The sequence below is a fragment of the Protopterus annectens genome, chromosome 10.part0 (genome assembly GCF_019279795.1).
Source record: "Protopterus annectens isolate FY-2018-M chromosome 10.part0, PAN1.0, whole genome shotgun sequence".
In the NCBI taxonomy this organism is placed as follows: Eukaryota; Metazoa; Chordata; order Ceratodontiformes; family Protopteridae; genus Protopterus; species Protopterus annectens.
Window position 1 is genome coordinate 129448336 of NC_056744.1, and position 12844 is coordinate 129461179.

Sequence of the window (12844 nt, forward strand, 5' to 3'; positions counted from 1 at the left end):
GTTGAGGTGGAAAATTCAAGTAATCTCAGTACTGAGTAAAAATGACAGCCAGATATGTCATTTGAAACAATGTCACTATTAATCTTATGTGCTGTGAAAAAAATAAAACCACTCCTGCTGTTCTCTGTTTCCTTTTCCATTCCCATAGCATTTCCTAAAGTCCTGATATTGCGAGACATAAATGATAGTAGTGATGAGGCAAATAGATATGAAATGGCCAAATTTGTCAGTGTAATGCACCAGTAGCTCTGATCATTACTAGATGTACAATTTGATTCATTTCCTGTTTTTTACATTGTTAGCCAAAATAATTTTTAATATTTTAGTTAATATTGCCATCTGTATTTGTGCACCACTTGACTGTGTGCAATCAACTTTCATGGCTTAAGTAAAAAAGAGAAAAATGTATTTAGCTTGCCTTCTGTAGCCTGATGTCAGTGCATGGCCATCAGTACAGTTGATAGTAATGACTGTAGAGAATGCACATGACAGATATCCAACTCTGTGGCACAAGGTGTAAATGAAGTAAACTGAGAGAAATAAGACAGGTGATGTGGTATTTGGATCCTGCTTATATATAATATTTCAATTATTCTCAATATATATTTTTATTTAATTTGTAATCTGCATTTGAGTGCTATTTGGCAGCTTGCAAGCAGGGTTCACTACCGAAGGAAAAAAGTAAAACAATTAGTTTTGGCTACCTTATGTAGCACAAACATGCTTGGCAATGGTGCAGGGCAGTACATAGAGAAAAAAAAATCCACATCTCAGATAACAATCCTGTGGCACAATGTGTAATTGAAGAAAATTAAGAGAAATGAGACAGGTTATACCTGGTTCAAATACAGTTAATTCTTAATTTTACAGAGAGACTATGAAGATATATTTACACACATTTATTTTTATCACTATGTTGTGTAAAACTCAACTATTCTCATTATTGCTAACAGCATGTGAGCTGTTGTCTGTTCACTTTCACATTATTTACCATTAACTACAAGTCTGATAATGCTTTTCACACTCGGTAGTACGACGGTAGTGTTGTTACCTCACAGCAAGAGGTTCTCTCGTTCAATTCTCGGCTGGGCTTGAGAGTGCCTTATGTGTGGAGTCTGCATGTCCTCCCTGCGGTTGGGTAGTGTTCGAAAGACATGCATGCGTAAATGGGCATGCCTTCGTTGAAGGTTGGGTGTTGAGCTGGCACCTCAGCGTTTCATAAAAATCTACTGCCAATCATTAGCGGACCAGAGTTCCGCTGTGGCGACCCCTTACCGGGAAAAGCCGAAAGACAAACAACAACATTTCTGATTTTGCAAAGAGGTGTGAGAAGGATGGATTTGTCACCGTAATGCATTTCTTGCTGTGTTCATTGCTAGGTATACCCACTGACTGAATTAATTTTACTTTCAGCTTTATCCTCTCTCATATATTTTTTCAAAAGCCTTTTACATTTGTTTCCACTCAGCAGTGTATAAAAAGTTTATTGCCTAAGGAAAAAATTGAAAAAAATTAGTTTAGGCTGCCCTCTGTAGTGCAAACCAGCCAAGCAGCATTGCATGGCTGTCAACACTATGGGTAATACTCAGTGAGGAAAATGAACCTGTCAGATAACTTTCTTTGTGGCCCAAGGTGTAATTGCAGTGACTAGATAAAGAACACAGGTAATTAATGGATTGAATCCAGCTAACAGATATTTTTTACAGAGGGTGTCAAAATCATATTTTTAAGCACATTTTGATTAGGGATGTAAAACTAAAGACACATGAGAATGGCAAAAATGTTTATTGCAAACAATGTATTGTTAATACTTGCATAACTAAACTTTTCTATTTAGCATATATCATTAATGCTTCATATATAACCTCAAGCTAATGTGTGTTCAATTTCTTAAACATGACAATGATGATATTTAATTTATAATGCACTTGCATATATATTATGGGCACAATAGTTTTGTTGTAATCATCATAACTCATCACATATCCTAGCTATATGTTTAGAGCAGTATACCTTATTAAGTATGTATTTATGCAACATGTGAAATATATTTACAAACATCAATGCTATGTTTTACATAGGAATGCATTCTCAGGAAAAGTAAAAGTCAAAGACATACAGGGCTCTCATCTCCATTCATTCTGAAATTCATATTTCTCTAATTACCATTCATAAAAGTAAGCTATCCTGTGGCAATGTGAATTAATAAACTACATTTCAGTTTTTGCATTCTTTATCCCATGGATTCGATTTCAAGTCATTAAAGCACATCTTTAACAGTGTGTAAGTCCCAACATCAAACTGTGTCATAATTCATCCAATTTATCCTTACAAACACCAAGCATCACAAGCCAAGCCATTAAACATTTCATTGTTGAACACTGCAACATGAGTAAATAGTCTGAGCATCACACATCTTATTGCCATGTTTTATACCTTTAGTGATATTACATGTAAGTACTGCCAATGTGTATGCCTAGGAATCCATATCCTTACAACTGTGCAAATGCAGGTGGAAAGGCTATATGTCCTTTCACACAACCATTTACATGCAAGATCTGAATTCGGCACAAATTCAGACATATATTGTTTGCTGAGGTCTGCAGACATGGCTGGCAATGGAGAGAATGGTGTTAAATTTAAAGCACAAAGGAGTCCATATTTGCAGCACTCCTCAAGAAGTGCTACAGCCATAGGTCTCAGTATAAAGCTGAGGCTTGGAATAGCTTGGACAAGGTTGTCTCCAGTGCAAATGGCATTCCACACACTGGGCAACAATGTCTTCACCACTATAGTAACCTGAAAAGGTACAAGCAGGACCTGTTAAGCTTCTAGGAGGCTGAATTTAGAATTGCAAACACCCCTAAATTGTGTAAGTATACTGACCCATTTCCTGACTATGATACGACATCAATTAGCTAGCTAGCCAATGCATTTATCCATTATGCTTTTGGCAGAGGGTAAGTATGCCTCAGGTCCAAATGGATAACTATTTTCATTCCCTCCCTCGCTAGCATCTTGAGCAAGCATACCTTAACCTTGATATCAAGCATTAAATACAGTCCACAAAGAAGGAATTTCGCTGTAATGGGTGATATGATTCAAGAAGAACTTCACAACTCAAAGTGCAACTATTTATTAGGTACATCAACACACTGGTTAAGCGCTTTCATCTAACATAGTAGACTATATAATCTTGAGGTGAATGTTACATTGTGTTCTGAAGAAGTCTACTATGTTAGATGAAAGCGCTTAACCAGTGTGTTGATGTACCTAATAAATAGTTGCACTTAGAGTTGTGAAGTTCTTCTTAAATAGTATCACCCATTACAGCGAAATTCCTTCTTTGTGGACTGTATTTAATAGTTGCTTTTTGCTGTATTTTTGACTTTACCTTGATATCAAGCATGCATGTCTTCTTCAATAGCTCTTGCTGCTTGCATTAAGCAATGAGAACACCAGATAACTGTGTGTGGGTTCAATACCCAGAAGCAGCAATTAATGATTATTATGGGATAGTATTTCTCAAATATTAACAGCAATTAACAGCAATAATAAGTCAGGAACAATTCAGTTATGGTAATTGTAATTACTACATGTGAATGCATATATCCAATATGTCAAAGGGAAATAAAGGCTGCTGTTTTTTATATCATACCAGTGAGATTTGTTTATTATATGAAACATTAATATCTTCCCATCATATATGTATGTGGCAAAATTGTGCAGTAGTCAATTATCATATTTGTGTATATATTGTGAAAAAAAAGTTTATTGAAAAAATAAAATAATGTGACATGCCATAGATCTAATCCTCTTTCCCCCACTCTATCTCTTTGTTTAATTTTTTGAGGAGGTTATAATATTTTAACATTCTACTCTTTGCATACCTTCCTGCTAAAAACAAAATGACAACAGCATGGAGAGGCAGACTGGCCACTGAGGCTTGGCCTGCCATACCTCCACAGATACCTCCACAGATGACAACACAGATACCCAACACTTTGGGTTCACAACTTGTCAGCATTGCTACCCCAACCCCTGACCTAATTGGATCACCTGAGTTAAGTAGCTTCTACCCCGGCTGCTGGTAACCTCTGGGAGCAGTATCAGTAGAGGTGGTGATTTTCTCACCAAGCAGGAGCTGACAGGGTTTGTGGACATAGCTCTCAACTGTCTAGATTTTTGACTCATATTTTTGGCCTGCTCCTTATAAAATTTGTCGTTTTCTAGCAAATCACTGGGATGATCCGTGGATTGGAGTCACTAAATAATGACATACATTTGAGTTTCAGATTTCATATACTTCAGAAAAATGCATGCCTACACAGATCCTGCTATTTTAACAACTTTCTAAATTTACAAGAGCAGTATTTAAAATGTGTCCCTATTTTTGGGCCTTTTCCTCCATTGTGTTAGGCTTTGTCTGGATTTCTTGTGCTAAGAGGTTGAGCGGTACGCTGGTGGAGGATATAATGGAGAGGAGACTTAGTGCAAATATAGGCAGGGTTGAAAAGGTCCTGTGTTGGATTGCAAAAACAATGCCTCATCCAGCAGTGACCCAGGCAGCTAATAAAGGAGACAGTGTTGACAATTCTGAGGGTGAGGACTAGATTGTCACTGTTGTCAGACTGGGTGTGGGTGTACCTTCAATGACTCTATCTATCCCTTATCATGGTGTTCTCCATCCTTCTGTGTCTATCACCATCACTGTCTGTCTTGTGTATCCTATATGTCCACTCCAGCTTCCTAAACTACCCTACCAACCTGACCCTGACATTCCTAAGCCGCTTTCCCAACATTCTCTCTCTCTCTCTCTCTCTCTCTATAGAAAAATACAGAAAATGGGCAGCTGTCCTACAACACATTTATACCTCATACATAGCTTAATTTAGAGTAATTGACATGACAACATTACTCTGCTGTTGTCATCCACCCTTGGTGTGGTGAATCTCCAAAGACATGAAATTCTTGTAACAATTCTAAATTTGTGTTCTGAAGAAGTGAATAGCTATGGTGGTCTCACATCACCCTACTGCAAATTCCTGCATTTTTTCCTGTGTCCTATCTTTGGCTTGCCCCCCATTTTCACCACTGTCTTCTCATCTGCTTTTTCACAGATTTAGTCTGATCACACAGGCAGAAATGGTCCATGGAAAAGCCTTTATTTGTTTTTGTCTTCAGCATTTATGCAGAGGTTGGCATAGTGCACTAATAATGAAGTGACTGAACACTGTTTAATTTCCTATGGCAAAAGCTGAAGATTTTAATTTCAGATGCAGTACTCTGCTTACATTCATGAAATGTGTTTAAATCCACTGCACTGTGGGAATACAGATTAAAGCCAGATTAAAGGCAATAGTATGAAACTGTTATTGTAACAGTTCTTTGGCTGCTGGATGAAGTCAACTAGAAGTTCCTATGTGGCTTGTTGAAATAATTTCCCTTCTTTGTACACTGATGCTTTTGCATAGTGTCATGGGTTCAGTTACAGCTGTAGGTTAAACTGTTTTGTGGCATTTCATATTACTATCATATAGTTTACTGCAAATGTCTGTATTTCTCTCTGTTTAGAACAGTTTATTAACATACCATTTTAATAGTGCAGCAAGACATCATTTGCAAAAATCTTGCATCCCAACAGGGACACTTAGTAAGCCAACCTAGTCCTGCTTCTGTCTTAATCTTGTCTCACTCTTCTACCCTTATTTCTCGCTAAAGGAAGCCCTTTATTGTACATAGCATGACAGATTAATAAGTTAATAAGTAAGAGTAACACATAACACAGATAACCCTACATGTCCCACAGAACATATTGTGTTCTTCCTCTATCCATCTCACTCTCTCTCAGTCTCTTTGTTCACCCCTTCTGCTTTAGTAAACTGTCACTCTCCTTCAATTGTGTTATTTAAATTGTACAAAAGTATTAATTCCTTTGTGGCATAATGAGAGAATACTCACATATATTGACAGATTTTTTTTTACTACTGTCAAGGGTTCTAATCCAGGCATTAGCTAAGTGCTTCTGACTGTTTTTAGTACAATATTTTATGTGTAGCTGTTGGCTACAAATTTTCATGAGCTACCATTATCCTACTTTATTTTATTTAAAGGGAAACACTACCACCAAATAAAGGGGGTTCCTATGGGGGCAAATCGTGGATCCATTTATGCCAATATTGTTATGGCTAAATGGGAAAAGTCTGTTGTGCTGAATGGCCCTTTTACACAATCCATTTGTTTTTATACAAGATATTTGGACAATTTATTCTTACTGCGGTCTGGATCATTGGAAGAACTTCATAATGTTATAACTTAAATAACTTAAATTAATCATAGGACTGAGTTCTTGACATTCGCCTCCCACATGGACTATATAGAAATTTCATGCTTGAATGTGTTGCTTATTAAAGACTTCACCAATTATTGTTATTTTTCTAAGATATGTTGAAAGACCACTTACTCAATTCATTTCTACACTTTTCGAATGGCTACACTTTAACCCAAAAGCGATCCATGGTCAAAGGGAAATTTGTAAGGGCTGCGAGAATAGTGTTATATGAACATGACTTTTTGGAAGAATGCCTCCTACTAGAGTCCATGTTTATCAAAAGAGGGTACCCCTATGTTTTGGCACATGAGCTAAAGGACAAGGTTATTATGAAAAGAAATAGGAATGTCAATGTTCTCTTTTGGCTAGGTCTAATAAGGGGAAGAAACTGTTCTTGCCTGCAATAACTTTGTGGATGAAGGGTAATTTTCACACTTATTTGTCACTAATTACAATCTTGACAGTAATTTGGTGAGATGGATCTTGAATAAAAACTGTTTTTTTGTTATGGGAAGGTTTGGACTTTCACCATCTAGTTCCAGTGAAACCTAAAATGGTTTTCAGAGAAGAAAGGAATTTGAAAAGTATTTTAGAAAGAGTATCTAATACAACAAGAAAGCAACATGAGACCAAATACATGAAAAAGTGTGGTAGATATAAATTTTGCAAATGTATACATACTGTTAGCTCTTTTAAGATTAGAGGGAGAACTTATTTAATTAAAGGGAAATTTGACTGCTGTACTAGTGGAGTAGTTTATGTTGCATTATGCCAAGTCTGTTCTTGTTTTTACATCGGAAAGGCTGAAAGAGTGTTAAAAGAATGAATATATGAACAGCTGCATGAAATTCGCACTAAAAAGTGCACCAGTGCCTTGGCTAAGCATTTATCTGAATTTTCAAACCACTCTTTCAGATTTTTTGTGATAGAACAAGTGGCTAAAAATCCTAGGAATGGTCCGTGGCACCTCCTTTTGGAAGCCAGGGAATTATGTTGGCAGCTGGCTTTGAATGTAGAGCATTGGCCGGGACTTAATGACATAACTTCCATCTCGACTGTTTTAAAACTTAAATCTCTATGTAGATAGCCTAGGCTTAAGTGATGTAATAAAAGGTTGGAAACAGTTTTTACTGGCAGGCGATATAATTAATAATTTATAATTAACTTTTTAAGTTTTCTAAGGTCTTTTTATTTAGTGTTTGTTACTTTAAATGTCAGTAGATAGTGCCTTTTTAAGATCATGTGACTTACATTTGTTGGTATTTTAATGGGAAGTTACTGATTGTTATCCATCTAAAGAAATCTTGTGATTTTACAGGATAAAAGTGTTTTATAATTTTTTGTTTGTTTTCAAAGGACTATTAAAAGGTTTTAAGCACTCCAGCTTTTTCATTTTGCTTCTTGGAAGCTAGCTCTCTTTGCCGTGCTTTTGTTTTTCAGTTTGTTAATAGTTCTTGGTTTTGTACTACTTTATCCCTGCCTCATGCACATCCTGTCTATATATCTTCTCTCTTCTGTGTCATTATTCTTTTTCCTCTGCATTTGCCCAATGTCTAGTGCTGAGCACCAACTATAACTGAAGCTAAATGGAAGTACACAGCTTATGGCAAATATTGTGAGTTTTGCCTTTAGCCACATTGCTATGTTGACTTTCTTGCTGATGTGCTTAGCTATGTATAGTCCTGTTAATCTACTTTTCAACAAGCTGAAGAGCTAGATGTACAGCTCACAGCTTGCATGAGGGTAATGAAGATGAATACATACATTCTCATATTCTGCAACATGGAAACTATAAAGTATGACTTCCTATGCAGTGTGTTTAGATAATACTTGGGTATTATTTTTTTTTCTTGGAATGCTTCCAAGGCTCAAATCCAGATGTATGCAAAACTGTTTTCGAATGTTTTTGTATGACGTCTATGGCTGTAAATGTTGGCTAAACCTTTCCTTAAGACTCCATTGTCCTGCTGCTATATTAATGGGCCTGCTCCCTGTTGTGAAGCCTGTCTTGTCTGGAGAATTATATTAATAAAGCAAAATGTAACACAACAGAAATATGTGCAGAAATGAAACATGCAGTAATGTGTAATTATGTCTATATTTTGAAAACAAATATTTCCACAATAAAATATATAGGAAAAGCACATTTGTGAACAATTACTTGTTTCACCATAGTCAATAACCTCAGTTTATGAAACATAATTTAACCAGGGGATAGATTATTAGAGTGAGTCATCTTACCAGTTATGACACAGTTTTATCTATATCAAACAAAGCTCCTCATTAGCACTCTTCAAGAAAAATCTTGGTGATTGGATAGGAAATAGGAAATTCACCCCAGGGATCACCTCTGTGGCTCTGCTCGACAGTGGCACAGGAAAATAATTTTCTTGGGTGGCAATAGCCAGAGTACCTTTTTGGCTGTGCTTGTATAGGCCCCAGGGCTGATAGCCTAGTACCTACCTATGAACCTGTGAACCTATGAAGTAAATTTTGCTAAGGTGCTTTTTAGGGAGAGAGGTTATAGAGAGCAGTTTGCGAATAATGTTGTTCTGGAAGATACTAATGATAGATTTATCAAGTTTCAGCCTATTTTGAAATATGGGTCACCAATGCCAAAAGTAAAAAAAAAGAAAACAGCTGTTTGTATAGGGCTTTTCTAATACTAATTTCACTTGATTTAGATGGCTTAAAAATATTTAAAAAAATAATTTAAAATTTGTTTTAGGCACTAAGGGTCTAGCTAATATTACTGGTGGAGAACCAAATTCTGTATACAAGAAAACTAATAATATTAAATTATTTGAAAGTGGATCTAAGTTGTTAAAATCCCCCACGTCTCATGTAGGAATGAATGCAGGTTTATTATTGAAGATTTCTGGGTTATACTGAAGCATACTGACAAGAAATGTGGGCTAAAAGTAGGTTTTAATGTAAATCTGAAAATTTGGTCTACTTAGCACTGTATGAAACTTGTGAAAGTTTCTATGTATGTAAGACAACCAGAAAACTTTACATAGAATTCATGAACATCTTTTAGCCATTAAAAAAGGAGACAACAATAATGCCTTAGTGAAACATGCTGTGTTTTCAAAAAGTTTGCTTTCTTTGTATTCAACTGTATTGATACGCAAGAACTAGGGGGTGATATTAACACATAACTTGAATGCAAACAAATAAATTTGCCAATATTGTTGTCTGATAAGTGGCCAGGGTTAAATGAATATATTAATATCAAATGTTTGCTTAATGCACAGAGAATTTGAATGTTATGGTTTTAATTTATGTCGTCTTTACTAAAAAAATTAGTAATTGAAAGTATTCATTGATACATTTTATTTAGTAAGTTTTATATTGTCAGTTGAATAATCAGTTGACTGTGTGATTTTTGGCACTATTTAAATTAACTTTGTATGTCTGGTTTAGCTATGATGATGTCCTGACATGTTAAACAATAAAAGCACGTAGCAAAACCAATATTTTTCTTTTTTTATGTATAGATTGTTTTGTGCTGTCTTAATGTTCATTTGATTGTCACTTCAAACCCAGCTGACCCCTTTATTTTGAGTTCTAGACAAATGCATGCATACATACATACAAATATTTCAAGCACAGGCATTAATGCCCTTCAGGCCTGCAGCTATAAAAGAACACTTGTTCCCATAATAAGTCTCCATGCTGTGCTTAAAACAATCTAAATTAGTACCTGCTTTAATGTAATTTGGTAATCTGTTCCATGCATCAGCTACGATCTCAGAGAACCATTAGTATACTTCTCATTCCTATACAATCTTCCTTTTTTTTTTCATTTCTCCAAGTCTTTTCAGTTTCTAATACCATGACGGGAATGGACCCCATTCCCAAGTCAAAGTATGATTAAAGTTCATAAAATGAGTATTGTTTCAATCTTTGATGCCAGCCAGAAGTGCTCTTCTCAGCACCCACAATGTGCCCAGTAATGATTCCTTCTGAAATTCATATGGAGTTACATGTATTGGTAACATATCTAAATATGATTGTAGATTCTTTTTTATAAGACCCATTGTCCTACTACTTTTGAAATTGTCTGGGAATCTTTCTTCCATATTGCTCTCATTTCTGTCTGCAAATCCTGATATATTATGACTTTGTGTCTCTCTCTGTGTCATACACTGTAGTCACTGGGTATGGTGATTTCAATGATCAATGCTACTTTTGTCTTCTTTTTGTGGATCACTATATCCTATCCGGTTTTCTAGCATCTATCTTTTAAACTGTTGGTAATGAGTGATTCCATGTGATGCAGACTTCATCATTCTCTATGATGCTTTGTGGCTCATGTTTCCAGTGTTTTTCAGCCACTTCAGTACCATAATGTTTGCACAATCCCCAGTGCAATAGTCCTACCCCATTATTATGCCTTTCAGTATACAGTCATTCTGCCATTAGTATATCACAACCATCAATGAGGTGTGCGGCTGTTTGTTTTACAAAACCTACATTTGTCTGCTTCTCCCAAATGTTCAATGGACTTTGTAATCCAATTTGCACATAGCTTACTATCTTGGGGTGCCAGTATTAACCTTTCATCTCTTGCTTTGAATTTGACTCTCCTTAACCATTCCTGCATTTGATCCTGATCAACATGAGGTTCTTCCACAAGCTTTCTATACTTGCAATTATACTTATGCATTTTCCACATATCTTGCCTTCTCATCTGGTCCTTCACCTTACATTCTTTCTTTTGTTTTTTTGGCACATTCAGTTGCTGCGTGATTTTTATCTACTTCTGGTTTGATTTCCATTCCTGCTTGACACCGATATGCTTCTGCTAGACTAAACAGGGAAGTCATCTTAGATTTATTCTCCTCATGTTTCAGAACTTTCACTATGTTTGGGTCTTGTGAGGTCAGCAGCTATACATGCAGTGTCACGTTTGCAGATCTTTACATGTAATCAGTTTGAAGGAGGCCCGTGACTCCTTCAGAAGGGGAGTCTGTAATCCTGCTATGCACTGCTTTTATATATCATTTGCAGAGCACGAAGCATCCTTCTAGCTTTCCTCTCTAAACTATCCAACATGTTTTGGGGCCAGTCAATCACTCCAATACTGTAAGTTAGGACAGGAAGTGCAAATTAGTTTATAGCTGGAATTTTGTTCCTAGATGTCAACAGTGTTTTCTGGATTCATTTAAGCCTTCTAAAGTATTCCTTACTAAGTTTTACTCACATTTGTCCTCTTAGATATCTATAAGAGACACTGTACAAGTTCAGATACTTTAGTTTTTCATTTTAACTTAAATGTTCACATCCACACATGCCCTTGGTATAGTTCCATAGTACTCTTTCCAGTTTACTTGTTTCCTTATAGGGTTTCCATATTGTCAGTCCATATTCAAGTTTGGGTCTAATGTAATTAACAAACAATGACTTGATCATTTCTGATTTCCTAGACTTTATAAATCTTTTTATACAATTTATAGTTATATAGCTATCATTAACCAATTGGTTGATATGATTAGAAAAACTCAAAGCTGTATCTACCCATATACTCAAGTCCTTAATGAAGCTACAGTTTCAGTCTCTGTGTGCTGTATTAAATATTCACCTTTCGATTTATGTCTCCTAAATCTCATATACTTAGTTTTTGATGTATTTATCAGCATATTATGCTCCTGTGCCCAAATGGTCAATTTAGACAAGTTATTATGCAGGCATGCCTTATCTGTAACACATGTAATCAGTTTACCCAGTGTCAGGTCATCTGCATATAGACTGTAGAACACCTCAGATGAAAATGTTAAGTCTGAAAGATACAATCTAAACAAGTAAGGGACTAGGACATAGTCCTGTGGGACACCCTTACTGTAACCAAGAATTTCATCTGTCCAATTGCTGTATGATACTTGCCATGTTCTATTTGTAAGCCATGCAGCTATCCATCTTATCAAGAGTACATCAGTACCTAGTTGTTCTAATTTATTGACCAGTGTTTTGTGTATGACCCTGTCAAATGCTGAAGTTAAATATATGTAAATTAAATCACATCACACGTTTCCATTCATAGCTGTTATTATATTGTTATAGGACATCATGTTACACGTGATAATAGATCTATTTTCAACATATGCATGCTGATTTATGGTTTTAAGTCCTAACCTATCCAATTCTAACAATAACTTATCCAATATTACCTTCTTCATTATTTTGCCACAACATGAAAGTAGACTTAAGGGTCTATATAACTCTGGGTTTGTCCTACTCCCCTTTCCCTTAAAGACAGGTTTAATAAGTGCATATCTCCAATCTTGAGGAATCTCCCCATATTTATATGATCTAGCAAATAATAGATATAATGGTACTGTAAGTTCTTGCTGAAGTATTCTCAGGCCATTATTACTAATTCTGTCTCTACCCTGTGCTTTGCTTAGATCCATTTTGTGCAGTTATTTTTGAATATAATCGAATTTGATTCCAGTATCTGAAATTACCTGGATGTTACTAGGACAGCTTATTAAACCCTAAGTGAGCCAA